Source organism: Erithacus rubecula, assembly GCF_903797595.1.
Source record: "Erithacus rubecula genome assembly, chromosome: 6".
Taxonomy (NCBI): domain Eukaryota; kingdom Metazoa; phylum Chordata; class Aves; order Passeriformes; family Muscicapidae; genus Erithacus; species Erithacus rubecula.
Window position 1 is genome coordinate 5,822,569 of NC_136688.1, and position 15,073 is coordinate 5,837,641.

Genomic DNA, 15,073 nt, shown 5'->3' on the forward strand with positions numbered 1-15,073 from the left:
GCATAAATTCTACTTGTAACTTCTTAAAATGTGTCAACACTGTAAGCCTGTACTCCTATTTAAAGAGATGTACTGACATGCACAAACCATTGAAAAACTTTTATCACTATGCATTTATTTCTGTTATTCTGATTTACAAGATAAATATACACAAGTTAAGGTGTTTTGGTTTTTTTTAGGAACTATTACAACAGTTTATACAAATCAGAGTTAAAAATAAATTATTGAGGGATTTGCTCAGCCTAGGGAAGAAACTCAAAAGTGCCCCAGGGTTGAGAGTTAATTATAATAAGGACAAAGTGGTGGTTGAAGCTGTAGCTTCTGGGTTATGCAGGTGAAAATAGAATGAGGATGTAAAGTGTCTATGGTGACATCTGTGGTTACAGAGCTGTTAAAGTAGCAGGGCTGACACGACTTGGAGCTTTCCCTTTCTCTCACAGAAATACTGCTGCAGATCAGAAATTTGTTTTCCTACTCTACAGCTCACTTTACAAACAGAGTTTTGTGGTGACTTAGTGTTCTTTTCTAATTTGTGCACAGATGTGGGAGGCCACACAGGCCAAGTGTGCCCTCACTCTCTGCTTCTATGAAGAACAAAGCTTCTCTCTGCTTTTCTGGCCTCCTGTTCACATGTTCCTGCTTTGTAGGAAGAACCAGAGGCAGCACCTGAGCACAGGAGCCTTCCCACAAATGTCCAGGGAGAACCTGCCCTTCTCAGACAGCTGCCAGGAGGTGGCTTGGAGGCACCAGCACATCATCTTTGAGGACAAGCTGTGATGGGACCAACATGAGCCTTGCCTGGAGGAGGAGAGTGTCCTCATGGGGCGAGGGAAGAGCAGTGACAGCCATTTACTGTGACTTTAGCAAGGCTTGTGACACAGCCCCCTGCTGTGTCCAAGTGGGTGAGGACAGGAGAATGGGACTGCTGTGCCCTGTGTTCAGCAGGACATATCCTTCATTAGTATTCTGTCCTCTACTGGGTATTGATTTCTTGCTGTTCATGCTAATTAATCCATATTTTTAGCCTTTTTAGTATCCTTTTCTTCCATTAGGGACTTTCCAACACATATATACTGAGTCTTTGTTAGCTTTTTCTTTATGCTCTGATTCTACAAAACATCTGTGTTGTCTATAAATTATGTTCTGGTCACAGCTCTGAGCCTGGCAGAGTTCAAGAAGCATTTGGACAATGCTCAAGGCACACGGTGTGACTGCTGGGGATGGTGCTGTGCTCCTGCATCCTTGCAGGTCCCTTCCAACTCAGCTTATTTTGTGATTCTGTGATTCCATCCAATTTCATCAATCCTTCATTCTCTCCCAGACCTTGTTCAATGAAGCATATCAAGGTTATGTGCTGGCTAAAAGTGATTTAAGACTAGCACACTGCTCATAATTAAAATACTGATTATGACTTATTAAAACAATTAATTAAAAATTAACTAGAAAACTTATGTCATTTTCAACAAGCACACATGGGCACTGCAGTGCAGATGTGCAAAGGGTTGATGTGGTGCACACATGTTCATGGCCAGGGCAGCATGTCTGGGCAGAGGGTGGGTGCAGTGAGGATCAGGGCACCTGTGAGTTGGTTTTCCTGAAGCTGCTGCAACTGTTTTCCAGCTAGCTGTCCCCTCTAAAATGGCTGGGATTGTTCTGTCTGGAAAAGTGAAGGCTCCACAGAGATCTTAGAGCACATTTCAGTACCTAAAGAGCCTGGAATTTCTATTCTATTATTTTGTAGCTTTAGAAACAAATAGGCAACACCTGAAAGATGCTAATTTCCTTTTTCTTCTCATAGGCCCCATGCTGTTGTCAAGGCTGATGCCTGGAGTGGAGATTTCCATCATAGCTTTGACTGCTTCAGGGTTGTTTTGACCCTCTCTCAATCATGAGCTGGTAAGTACCATATCCTAGTTGGTTGTGCTGCTTATTTTTATCTCTCCAAATTCTTATGTAGTTATTTTATGTCAGGTTGCAAACTCCTTTCACTAAAGGGTGGAAAACCTCTGGGTAGGTGCATCTCCAGCTTTCTGGGGCTGTATCAATGACCCCTCTGACAATGGTTATTCTTAAACTATGCTAAGGCACATGGAAAATAGGGGAGGTGATTGGTGATGGCCAAATCTGCCTTTGCCAGAGCAAATAGTGCCTGAAAATTCCCTCCTGCTTTAAAAACACAGGAGGAAATGTGTTCAGAGAAACAGGCATGATGTTCCCTCCAAAGAATTTAGAACTGAGACCTATCTATGTTGTGGTCTAAATATATTATGGATCTGAGTTAGACCCATAATACATTTAGAAATAAAGAATGAAGTTGAAGGAGAGCTATTCTGAAGGCATAGAAAAGTATTAATACTGGTGCAGGACACAAGGATAATCTCAGGCTTGAAGCCACATGGAAAAGTCACAAAAAGAAGGCAGAAGAGGAATGATACCTTGTGTAAGGAGGAGGTAACTTTTAACTAAAGAGAGGGTGCATTGAAAATGACATAACTGTAAAACAGAAAGAAAAATGGGAAGTAAAAGGTAGAGCACTGTTGTGGTTGCAGCAGGAAGTGCATCACAGCAACTTTTTGGCTTCTCATTTCCAGTAATGGAAATATTTTTTAGAAGTAGAACAAAAAGGCTTATGGTAACAGACATACAGTGCATGTATATCACACAAATCTTGCATGCAACAAGAAATCATATGAAGGTCTTATTAAAGGAGAATGATATAATCATTTTAAAATTATATTATCTTGTCTGTCATATCACTATGTGCACATTTTTATCACCCAGTTATTGGTGGGTAAAAAGGGGAAGTCAGCATGGGGGGCTTATTCTTGTGATGTTTAGGGGTTTGGGGATGTTTATTTACTATTATTTTTTATAAATCTTGGACTAATGGCAGGGGGATTCAGCAGTGGGATTTCCTAGGAATTCATACCTGGCCTCTGTACTTCAGTGTTATCATAAAATTCCCAAATGGGGGTACAAAATGATGTGAGAAAGTTTGCTGATGGTTTAGGATTAAGGAATTACTTAGAGGAACAACATGGAAAAAAACATTTTGGTTGAGATATCTACAGAGTATCTCATGATATTCAGTACCTGAGTGGTGAAACAGTAAATGATATGTCAGCAATGAGATCAAAATAGCAAATGCTAGGAATAATGGAATTGCTAGGAAAATAAAAGAATGTAATGAAAGGAATTATTACATTGCACCATAAATCCATTGTACATCTGCATGGTAAGTATGACATGCAGGTCTATTCCCTTGAAGGGTGGCATGCTGGAAGTAAAGAGAAATGGTAACTATTTTTCATAACAAGAAAAAAGCAATGAAATCCTGTGGCAGATTCATGCTGAAGATTGGTGCCTGTCTTTCCTTGGTATTGCATGCTGCAATTTCTCAACACTCTTCTGCTCTGTGAAGAGTTGTCTCCCCTTTTGGGCTGGATTGCAAATCAAAGTTAAAGTATAAGCTTATTAACTGTTGTGTGGGGAAAGATGAAGTAGAATCTGATGTATCTTTATGAGATTAAAGTTCAGAGCACACTTTTCCCTTTCCTATGTGTGTTGTGGATGGTACAGTTCTACTCTTTAAGGACTGTGGATGAAAGCTGCTATTGCCTTGTGCTGTCATAAATTGTACAAGCCAAAAGTCTGCCTTTCCTTTTAGGTTTTTAAATGTGCACCCTCAGTAAAATAAGAAAATGGAGGAACCAGGATTCATGGCCTTTCTGCCCCACAGAGCTGTTTGAGGAGAAGTGGCTCTCACTCCCCTGTCCCCTCCCAGTCCGAGTCATTTTTCCCTGCTGTGCTTCCATGGGGAATGTGCTGACTGAATCTTTGAGTCAGAGGGTACCCAGAGTATTTTGGTCTGGAAGCCATTTCCCCAGCCCTTCCAGACTCTCCCCAGTGTGATGCACCCTTTTGTCCAGTGTTTCATCCCATTGTGCTGAAATGAAACATGCATGTTTGTGGACATCTGTAGACCAGTGCTGGCAATATTGACAGTTTTGGAAACCGAAAACAAAACACCCAAAATATATCCATGTGCTCATTGGAACAATGAGTTATAGACTGGGTGTGGTTTTGTTTCTCACACTGAGAAAAAAGAGCAGTATTTAGTAATAAGTATTGTTGATGTCCCTGTTGGACCCTAGCATTATCGTATTCCTGAAAAACTTGCTGAGGAAATTTGAATGTTACAAGAATAGGAGGATATGGTTGCAAACTCTGCTCTATCCTGTGTTGTTTTGGACCCTGTCCATCAGGAAACATTTTGTCTATCTCAGAGATGAAACACTTTCTCTTCAGAAGTAGTATTATGAGCAAGATGTGTAAATAATCTGTGGTGAGCAGAGACTTTGTTACAGAAAGGGACATCATCCCAACTTTTCCTTTCTTTGATGAAATTTTAAATAGAGGTTTCTGCAAACGATGTGCCAGAGGGGAATTTGCAAGGTTTGCATTGACCTACATAAACCTTAGTTGAACATAAAAGCAGATTAAAAGTTGTTTCACTGTGCTTCTGTCACCCTTTGTACTTTATCAACCACTGATCTTTATTCTTTGTTAATTCATATATGTTTAATGCAGCATTGCCAATATTTTCCCTCACATCCTAAAGCATACATCAAAATAAGGTTGGGTGAAAATATTTGAAAGAGCATTGTTTGTAATGTTCTTGCCTCTGCACAGCTGTGTGTCTAGAAACTGGAAACACTGGCTTCTCCCCTGTTGCAGAGGAATGGAAATAAATCATAATGCAAGCTCTTTCAAAAGAAATTACGTGTCCTGGAGTATCTCAGATCAGGATAACATTTTGTTGCATAGCTTGAATTTTATTTCAACAGATTGACTCTATATAAACACTCACTTTTGTATCTTAACTAGTTATTTTACTGAATGTATCTAATTTGGATGAAAAGTTATGTAGTTGACCTTATCAACTCATGCTATGGATCAGTGGAGGGGAGGCAGGGAAATGACAGTTTAAAACAAAGGGAACAGAAAACTTTGTGGAGGAAGAAAAACCAAGACTGCCACATTATCCTGCAACTAATACTCTCAAGATTATGTTTTTGCAGGAACAGGAATGAAATACTATACGAAAGGAAAAGTAATACCTTAGAAATAATTTTGGAATCCCAGCATCAAATCTATTGTGCAACTAAATGCCCATCACATTATAATTATTCAGAGACTCTTTCTTAAAGGCAGTCTTAATATGAAATATTTTATGTTGGTTTGTGTTCATACTTATTCTGTGAAATAAAGAAATATTAAGCCAAGAGTTCAATAGATTGTGAAGCAGAGAAGTTCTTCCAGATTGTGGAGCACACAGTGGAAATAAAAAAACAGTAAAATTTCAAGCCTGTTGGAACAACTTGGAAATTGGAAAACTGCCCTGTGAACCTAAGAACTTCCTGGACCTGGTTAGTTACTTGCTGCCTTCTTCTCTGGTGTTGACACTGGGTTAAAGGTAGCTAATGCTGCCTTTCTTTATGGTATTTGCTGCAATTGCTGCAGTGTTTACTGTTGTGGAATGTAGTGGAGATGGAAATGTCTGAGGGACAGACTGAGTTATAAAATCAATCAGGACAACAACAACTCTTCTGGACCTTATTTTCTTTGCTGATGTTATCTCCTGGCCTCATTCCCATATCCTTCCATATTTTATTTCCTTCTCCAATAAAACTGTAATATATGAGGTAAAAGCTTTTATCAGGCTATCTGGAAGTGCTCTGCAATTGTTCCTTGTTGTAAAAGTGTTATCAGACTCTATGAGCCTCAGACTGCAGGTGTATAATTGCATTTTAGAAATAGGGCAGGCTCAGTTGTACTACAAGGGAACTGAAAGTTCCTTTGAACTGAACAGCAGTCCCTTTTCATCTCTCCATCTAAGCCTCTTCCCTAAACTTCTTGTCCAAAGGAGCACAGGGACACCCTGCAAGTCCTCCTGAAGAGTCATCCTTCCCCAGCCTACCCAACAAATTATGTGGTCTCCATGTTGAATGGATTGCTTTACTTGCACAGATGGAGACAAATACTCCTCCCATGTTGTTTTTAAACTGATACCATTTTCTGAGATTTTAAGGAATTTTACCCACTGAAATGACTGCACAAATTTTTCTTAGATATTCAGAGTCTTAAGGTTTATTATTTGGTCAAAGGCAAAACCCCCTTCACATGAACGACTACAGGCACTGGGTCCCTCCATAGGACTCAAAACTGGGGCAAGAACTGATGCCTTGCATCAAAATATTCTGATTTTTGTACCACTATTGGAGAGTAGTAGACAGCAGTGCAGTTATTGAATGATTTCAGAGTTTTCAAAGCAAGTGAATATATTGGTGTCAGATTCTTTCAAATCCTGCTTTACTAGAACAGCCCAAAACATTCATTTCCAGTGCTTAATGATCACAGACAGATATCCAGTTTAAACATGGGGTAAAAAAAAAAAAAAAAAAAAAAGCTTTCAATACAAGCTTTACCTCTGTCATCACATCTGTCTGCCTTTTGCCATTAGGTAGGCAGTGTATTTATCTTTAAAGTCCTGTGTTTGCAAAGGTGCCAGTCATGCTCTATTAGTCCTCTCTAATCTCCATGTGTGCACTTAGCTGACATCATAACACAGTATCTGTTCTTTAATTTAAATTTGTGGTTTCCAGGGTCTTAGTCTGTTTTCACCCTAAACACCTTGGGCTGGGTCACTGAAACTGTAGATGGTGACATAATCTATCAGGCTTATTTGAGTTTCCTTAAACTATCTGCTTATTTGAGAAAGGGAAAAAAGGGCAGCAGTGGAAGAATGCTATTCACTTACTCCAAAAGGTTAGTGAATTCTCTGAATTTTGATATCTGAAAAGAAACTAAAACATTATTAGTATTTCTAAAGTAACTTAATGTTAAAAGGTATGTTCTGGAAATAATCTCATAATTATGGTAGAGCCTGTGGTAAGCTGGATACTCCAGTTCTGGTCTTAACCACATCCTACCATGTGGCCTGATTTTTAGTGGCTGAAAATACTCTAAGGCTTGCTGGAAATCCCCTTTATTTAGGGGTTGGATGAAATCTCAACAAACTGTATTGTGATAACACTGTCACAGAAACTGATCCTTCCTTCCTTCCTTCCTTCCTTCCTTCCTTCCTTCCTTCCTTCCTTCCTTCCTTCCTTCCTTCCTTCCTTCCTTCCTTCCTTCCTTCCTTCCTTCCTTCCTTCCTTCCTTCCTTCCTTCCTTCCTTCCTTCCTTCCTTCCTTCCTTCCTTCCTTCCTTTCCTTCCTTCCTTCCTTCCTTCCTTACCCTTCCTTCCTTCCTTCCTTCCTTCCTCCTTCCTTCCTTCCTCCTTCCTTCTTCCTTCATTCCTTCCTTCCTTCCTTCTTCCTTCCTTCCTCCTTCCTTCCTGTCCTTCCCTTCCTTCCTTCCCTTCCTTCCTTCCTTCCTTCCTTCCTCCTCCTTCCTTCCTCCTTCCTTCCTTCCTCCTTCCTCCTTCCTTCCTTCCCTTCCTTCCTTCCTTCCTTCCTTCCCTTCCTTCCTCCCTTCCTCCCTTCCTCCCTTCCCTCCCTTCCTCCCTTCCTCCCTTCCTCCCTCCCTTCCCTTCCTCCCTCCCAGGGATGTTTTAGTCATCCTTGAGATCAACCCTGTTAATTCCAGTGCAAACAGAACATGAGTAAAGCTTAATTTCCACCACAATCAGATTAAAGAAGGATTCTTTAAATGCTGTCAGTGTAAGCCCTCTACAGCTGTCAGGCTATCTGTCCTTTTCCTTAGAAAACTGCACAGTGGCTGCAGAGCTCATGAAACTGATGTGAGAAAAATAAGGATGTAGAAGTGGTGTAATTGAGAATAGGATTTTTAGCCTGATTATTCCAAATTGTAGGATTTCTGATAGCAATCAATTTATTAAAAACAAAACAAAACCAACCCTATCTGTTTCTAGTCTGTACTTTCCCCCTTTAGTGAAAGTTGTGTGCATCTTCAGAAATATCCAGGGAAATCTCTAAAAGGCTAGGAATGTTTCATATATTCTCAGGTTTGAAAAAAGTATATTTCTGTCTGTCCTTATCTCTTAAGTATCTCTCAACCTAAGAGAGAGGTCAGGGATGGGGATGATCAGTGTATTCTCTGCTGCTTCAGGAAAATGTAGTTAATCTTTATTGAGGTTTTAAATCTCACAAATACTACCAGGTTTTAGAAAAAATCTGCTTTTCTGACTTAAACCTTGTGGATTTTTAAGGGTTTTTAATATTAAATGGGAGGTGGGCATTTTATATCATAACCTAATGACCAGGAGTTGGACTAGTTTCTAATGATGTGAGACTAATGAGAACAGGATGCCCTTGCTAACAGAGAATGAATAAATAGCTGGAAGATGTAACTTTTCATCAGTGTGGTATTTTAATATGTAACTTCCATGAGTTAAGTATTCAGCCAAGTACCTTTGGAGATGCCAGAACACTGCAAGAGGATCCATCCACTGGTTTTGGTGGAATATGGCAAAGATAATTTTGTTCTTTTTATGCTATTCTTTAGTGAAAAAATAGCATAACTTCAATTGATTTAAATACAAAACCAACATCATGCTTGATGATGTGATTCCTGACTTGGATAATAATTTTCTGCTCTCCCAAAAGACTATGCAGTATTCTAGTAGAAGTAACATTTGCAGGTGATATATATACAATTTAATATTTTTTTTCTGAAAGGCCTGAAATTTAGTTAAAACAAGGTAGCTAAAACTGATTTGATTTAGAGGTTTCTAAGAGTTGTTAGACCTCTCTATACTTTCACCACCCATACACATAATCTTAAATGCTTACTTCACTGTGGCAATTCTAGGTATCATAGAATCTAATTCTAGCTATCATAGGATGGTTTGGATTGGAATGCACCTTAAAGATCATCTAACTCCATCTAATTCCAGCCCCCTGCCATGGGCAGGGACACCTTCCAGGCTGCTCAGAGCTCTATCCCACCTGGCCTTAAGTATTTCCAGGGATGGAACATCCACAGCTTCTCTGCAAGCCTGCACCAGTGCCTCACCTCCCTCACAGTAAAGACTTTTTTCCTAATACCTAATCTAAACCTACTCTCTTTCAGCTTGAAGTTTGAAGGTTTTTGTTTGAAGGTTTGGAATCATAGCAGAATCAGCCAATACTGTGGTGTCATTTCCTTATCCATATCGTCTTCCACATCCTTCAGCTACTCTTCAGTATATATCTCAAGCAAAGGGCCATTACTATTTAAGGCTTAACACTTAATATTTCCAAATGCTTGAGTACTGCCCGTGCTCTTAGGACAAGAGCTGTATTGCTCCATGGCCTGATGTGTGACTGCTTCATTGCAGGAGGATGACTGTGGAGCCCAAGAAGGTGATCTGAGGGGTGATTTCTCTGAAGATCAGGAGGGTCTGCACAGCCACATTTGGGTGTACCAGCTCAGTTCAGATGGAGCTCCTGCTATGTTTGGTGGAATTGTTCTGTTGGATGATATATCCACAAAGATGGGGTTTGTAAAAGGCCAGAAGTGTGTGGTAAGTCCATCTGCTGTTCCCCCCACCCTTGAAGTTTCTCAGTGAGCTGTGCACACATGACCACACAATGCTTTTTTTCTCTCCCACACACACAAACTCTGTGGTAAGTTGTACAGTGAGTTGTGACACGGATTAATGTTGTTGGCCTCTGATGTTGTTGGTTCCCTTTTTTTTTTTTTTTTTTTGAGGGCTAACCACAGCAATGCTATCTGAAAAGTTTTACACCAAACTCAAAGAGAATTTTCATTAAAGCTCCCTCCAGTTTAGTCCCTCAAGCATGGGTGTCTTTCTACTCATGAATGCAACCAGCAAAAGAAAGCAATAAATCCCTTTGAATAATGTGCCAGTGCTCTACTGTTACATAACTGTCATCCCTAAGTAGAAGATGCCTATTTACCAACTAAAGAATATTGGCAAGGATTTAAGGCATTTAAAAATAATTCTGCTGCTTCCAGAATTTGTATCATTGACCCTTAACCTGAAAACTGATTTTACAAATGAGGAACACGTTATGTACTTAACTTCCCCTATGAAAACTACAAAAATTTTATACCAAAATACAAGGATTAAGGGCCAGAGCCATGAGAGATTTAGACTTGGACAGGTATATGAGAACACCTCAGTGCATGTGCTTGATAGGATAATTCCTTTTTACAAATCTATACTGTATGACTACAAGTAAAAACATGACATAAGGAATTGTTCAATGCTTTTTTAGTAGTAGTATATTGCCATGGGCTAGAAATGCTTAAAGAACTGTGAAGTTTTGTTACTGAAGAACATAGGGTAGCTTCAAAAAGCTTCATGCAATTAGCTCGTACCTGAAAGGAGAAACCAGATTTTGTTGAGAAGGGCTTGGATCTTTCATGGAGCTACAGGAATATGGGCAGCTGGGAGAAGACCTTAAACCCCTTTCTTAGCCTGTGTAAGTCTCTCTCCTGTTTAGGACTCCTACTGGTAGTGCTGTTGGTTTGTTTGATATGAGATATGAGATAATTCAAGTGAGTACTCAATATGTAGTTTTATCATCCTCTGCCTTTGGATGTCTGATTAAGCATGACTGGTTGTGATTGGGATTTTAAACACTAGCAGGCTTCCCAATTACCTCAATTATCTTTGCCCCAGGAATGATTGCTATTTCCAGGTGTGCATCCTGTTGCCCACAGTTTCCCACACAGGTTTTTCTGGCACCATTCTTACAGTAATAGCCCTTAGCACAGCACCCTACAGACTAAAAACTATCCCACGGTCCCTCCTGAGTACACTGCAGCACTGACACACTTTCTGCATGCATTTTCTAGCTCTTCTGCTTCCACTCTATTTTAGGAATATTCAGAAACTTCATTTTGTTTAAGATTTATTTAAAATTATAGTAGTCATGCATGTTGCTTAGAACACATTCTATCCAAAAAGCATCTTATAGTTTCTACTCTGTGCAAATAAGCCATCTGAAAAAGAGAGTTTATGAAAAAAAAAAATAGATTATAACAAACTATTTACAGTGAAACAAGTAGTGAGATGTGTAAGATTATTTCTCTTCTGGTCCATGTTCATGTAGCTTCTTGACATAACTTACCTGCAAAACTATGGGGAAATATGAAAAATATTTTGTTAATGTCAAATGTATGCCCTGTTATGTCATTCTGTAGAGATTATTGCCTAAACATTATGAGACATGCCTAACTTTCTGTACCAAGATCTGTAGTAATATTTTGGCTTGTACTGCCTAAATTCCCATTTCCTGAAGCAAGACCTGAGTCCTAAGAAATTAACCCAAGAGAACATTTTACTTACACTTGAAACCACCAGGAGTTCTTTTTGTGGTTTTTACTTTAGAACAGAACTTTCTTCTTATATTTAGTCCTTAAATATGTAACTCATATGTGAAGCCAGCTGAGATTATTGTTTAGATTTTGAGAGCCATATGCAGACTTTAGACGTGCTGCAAACACATGCAAGCTGTTGCATGACAGTGAAACAACAAAAACAAAACCACAGCCTAATTTTCCTTTCAGTCATTACTGACACTGATATCCCCTTTCTCCCTGAGAGAAATCCATGGTGAAGTATTAATATGAACATGCTGTTCTTTTAAGCTTGGATTAACACAAAAGAAAAAAAAGAAAAGTGAATATTAATAACAGAGTTCAAAATGACCAAGAAAAGGCATTGCAAGCCTAAGCTAAGAAATTACAGTGAATTTTCAGAAGGTGTCATTTTTGAAGTAATACAATCTTCTGTTTTCTTGCAGAGTAAAACAGAACCTGTCTCCCTCTGCTGGTTTTCAGAGGAAAAAAAAAAAAAAAAAAGGTTTTATAGATACTAAAAAAGCTCTGGCTGCAATTTTGATACAAATTACCAGTTGTTCCAAAATTAGCTTTTGAAACTTGTTGCCTTTATATAGAGGTTACCCTGAGGCTATCAGTGTATTGATTAGCTGAGGATTGGTAGATTTTTTAGTGTTTACTCTGTTTAGGCTTAGTTTCTCAGTATATTTAACATGATTTCTTGAAGAAAATATAAGAAGAGAAAAACAAATATAACAAGATAAAAGTTGTTTTATCTTTAATTCAAACATCACTGAATCTAGCAGCTATTCTAAGAGCAGCCTCATACTGGAGTTGTAGATGTAGTTGCATGATTTTCATTTCCTGCATAGTCTGAGTTAGTCTGCTTTCAAATCCAAGCTTTGTGTTGCAGTTCACACCCCAGTGAATGAAAGCCCGGGAATTTCCACACTGCACAAAGTGGGTGTGGGTTTGTTACCATGTTCTGGTACATGGCTTCGATTCTGTGAAGAGGTTTTTGTCCTTGGTAGGATATGCTCTGTCTTCCTATTGTCACAGGAAGCACATTTGTCCTTTAACAATCCCTGTGCTCCTACTAACAATTAGTCATTTACAAAAAGGATACTCTAACAATAGGCATCAAGTTTGTTCCTTCCAGTTAGTTAAAGGCAAGCAGCAGTTCCAGTAGCTCAAGGCATTCACCTGTTAAATTTGGGAGGCATATACATGCTTTTTCTGCTGAGAAGAAAATGAAGGAAATTTTGCTTTTACTTATTCTATTTTTTTTTTGTTGTTGTTGTTTTGATGGGGAATGTTTGGTTTTTTGGGATTTGTGTGTTTTGGTTTTGTTTTTTTTTTTTTTACTTCCCACGTGTTATAGTCACCACAACACATTTGTTAAGCTTTGTTACATGTCCTTTTGATCTAGATATACTTGAAGCTTCCTTGTATCCTGGATATTGTTTAAAAAAGCATCTACCAGTGACAGTTTGTCATATATCCCTTTAATACCAGTGTCAATATTATTAGTTACACAAGCAGATTTGGTCTTTTCATATGCTGTATGTCAGTTCTTTTGGGATGTTTGACTATCAGCATAGTGAGTACAGCACTTACTCTCTACAAATATTTGACCAAATTCTTTCATTGATTCTGTCTTTGGTATGCAATTTAAATTTTCATTAGAATGTTATTTAATAAATTGTGGGGGGTTTTACAACATATAGTTTTATTAAGTGAAAATAGAGTTTTTTATCATCATTTTATCTCCCAAAAACTGTCAGAGCAACTGTGGCATTTGGTCTGTGCAGCACAGACAAGACACACAGGAACAAACAGTGAGGCTGCTGAGGCACACACCTTGTGTATTGCTTTAATTAATAACTTCCTGTGTGAGAAATACTTTAAAGCTGGCATCATTTCTGCATGTGGGAATGGGTAACTTGTCATCATCCATTCCTAAGCAAGTCTGCAGGCTATGCCATTGTTCCCTTCTTGACTCAGCTCTCTAGGGAGCAGTGTCACTTTGTCTGGAAGCTGAGCTTCCAAGGCCAACCAGTAGTCTTTGGCTGTGGAGAGGCCACGTGGCATCTGACATACAAATGCTGTATCTAAAACTGGCTGGTACCACTTCCAGAGTGCACCTGATAATTGGTACTTGGATAATGTGGATGTAGCTGAGAAACAATGAAAGCAGAAGCAAAAGTACTTGTGTTGGAGTTGCTCTTCAGTGCAAATGCTGCCTGCATCACAAATAGTGTGGCCAGCAGGACTAGGGCAGTGATTGTCCCCCTGGAGCCCACACTGGTGAGATGGCACCTTGAATCCTGTGTCCAGTTCAGAGCCCCTGAATCCAGGAGAGACATTGAGCCGCTGCAGCTAGTCCAGAGAAGGACAACAAAGTCTGAGAAACAGCTGAAGGAGGGGTTGTTTAACCTGGAGAAAAGGAGGCTCAGGGGAGATCTTATTGCTCTCTATAGTGCTGAAAGGAGCTTGTAGCCAGGTGAGGGTGGGTCTCTTCTCTCAGGACAGGACAAGAGGAAATACCTCAAGTTGTGCCAGGGGAGGTTCAGGCTGGACATCAGGAATAATTTATTCACTGAAAGTGTTGTCAAGCACTGGAACAGAGTGCCTAGGGAGTGGTGGAATCACCATCCCTGGAGGTGTTAAAGAAATGACTGGGCATGGCACTGAATGCCATGGTCTAGTTGACAGTGTGATTTCAGTCAAAGGTTGGCCTCAGTGATCTTGGAAGTATGTTCCAACCTTATGATTCTGTCACTCTGTGAAAACACAGGAATGGCACACTCAGTTTGTATTCAGTGTGATAATATGAAATCAGTACCTATTTAACATGAAGTACCTTCAGAATACCTTTTAAAAATGACAGTGCTAAAAGGGATGGGCTTAAATTATTATTTTTTAAATATGGAATAACAAAAAATTTTGTCAGGAAGGAAATAATTTCCAAGTAAAGACACAGACAGTTCTTACAGTTAAAGTGACATTGATAGGCAGGCTTGATAATAGTTTAAAATTCTTCACTAATCCAGAGAATCCATCTTTCCTATCTCAACTAGTAAGATTCATATTTGATCTCCTGTCACAGATTATGTAATAACATGATGGAGATTGGTCAATCAAAGAGCTATGATCATGGAATCATGGAATCATAGAATGGCTTGGGTTGGAAGGGGCCTTAAAGATATCTCATTCCAACATGATCTTGTTGAAACTGTTGGGTGTGGCAATTGCCTTTTGTTCAGACTAAGCAGGTTAATGCTCCTTTACTGAGCGAGGGATGAAACATCAACAAATGATTATCCCAGGACTAAACCCTATGGCCAGTGAGTCATAGGTGCAGTTGGGAACAGTTTGATGTGACCTGTACCTGAAGGGGAAAGCACAAACACGTGGAACTGGTTGGCAGCAGGATCCCTGTCAGAAAGACACTGTGTCTCTGTAAAGAGTCATTTACATGGGTCACTAATTGCTCCAAGTACAGCACTCTCCTGGCCAGGATCACCACAGGAGCCCAGCAGGGGAGGTGGCCAGGAGACAACTGCCAGGACAAAAAGCCTAAAATGCAATCTGGAAACAAGGTGTATTTGGACAGACTGTCTGGAAAGGAACCTTGAGCTTTCTTTTTTGAGTAATTTCTTCTACTGATGCTCCACTCTGTTCAAAATTGGAGCAGAATTTGCTAATTGATTGTCAAAACTGGAATGGCATTAGAAAGGATTGATTTCTACCCCTA

At 39.4% G+C, this 15,073-nt stretch overlaps 1 long non-coding RNA gene across 1 annotated transcript; it reads left to right on the top strand.

The window, feature by feature from the left end:
* Positions 1 to 1,706: 1,706 nt before the first annotated feature.
* LOC306803865 lies at positions 1,707 to 12,600 on the top strand. Its single transcript, XR_013774731.1, has 3 exons — positions 1,707 to 1,896; positions 9,344 to 9,504; positions 11,781 to 12,600. It is a non-coding gene; the product is annotated as an uncharacterized lncRNA (long non-coding RNA).
* The last annotated feature ends 2,473 nt before the right edge of the window (positions 12,601 to 15,073 follow it).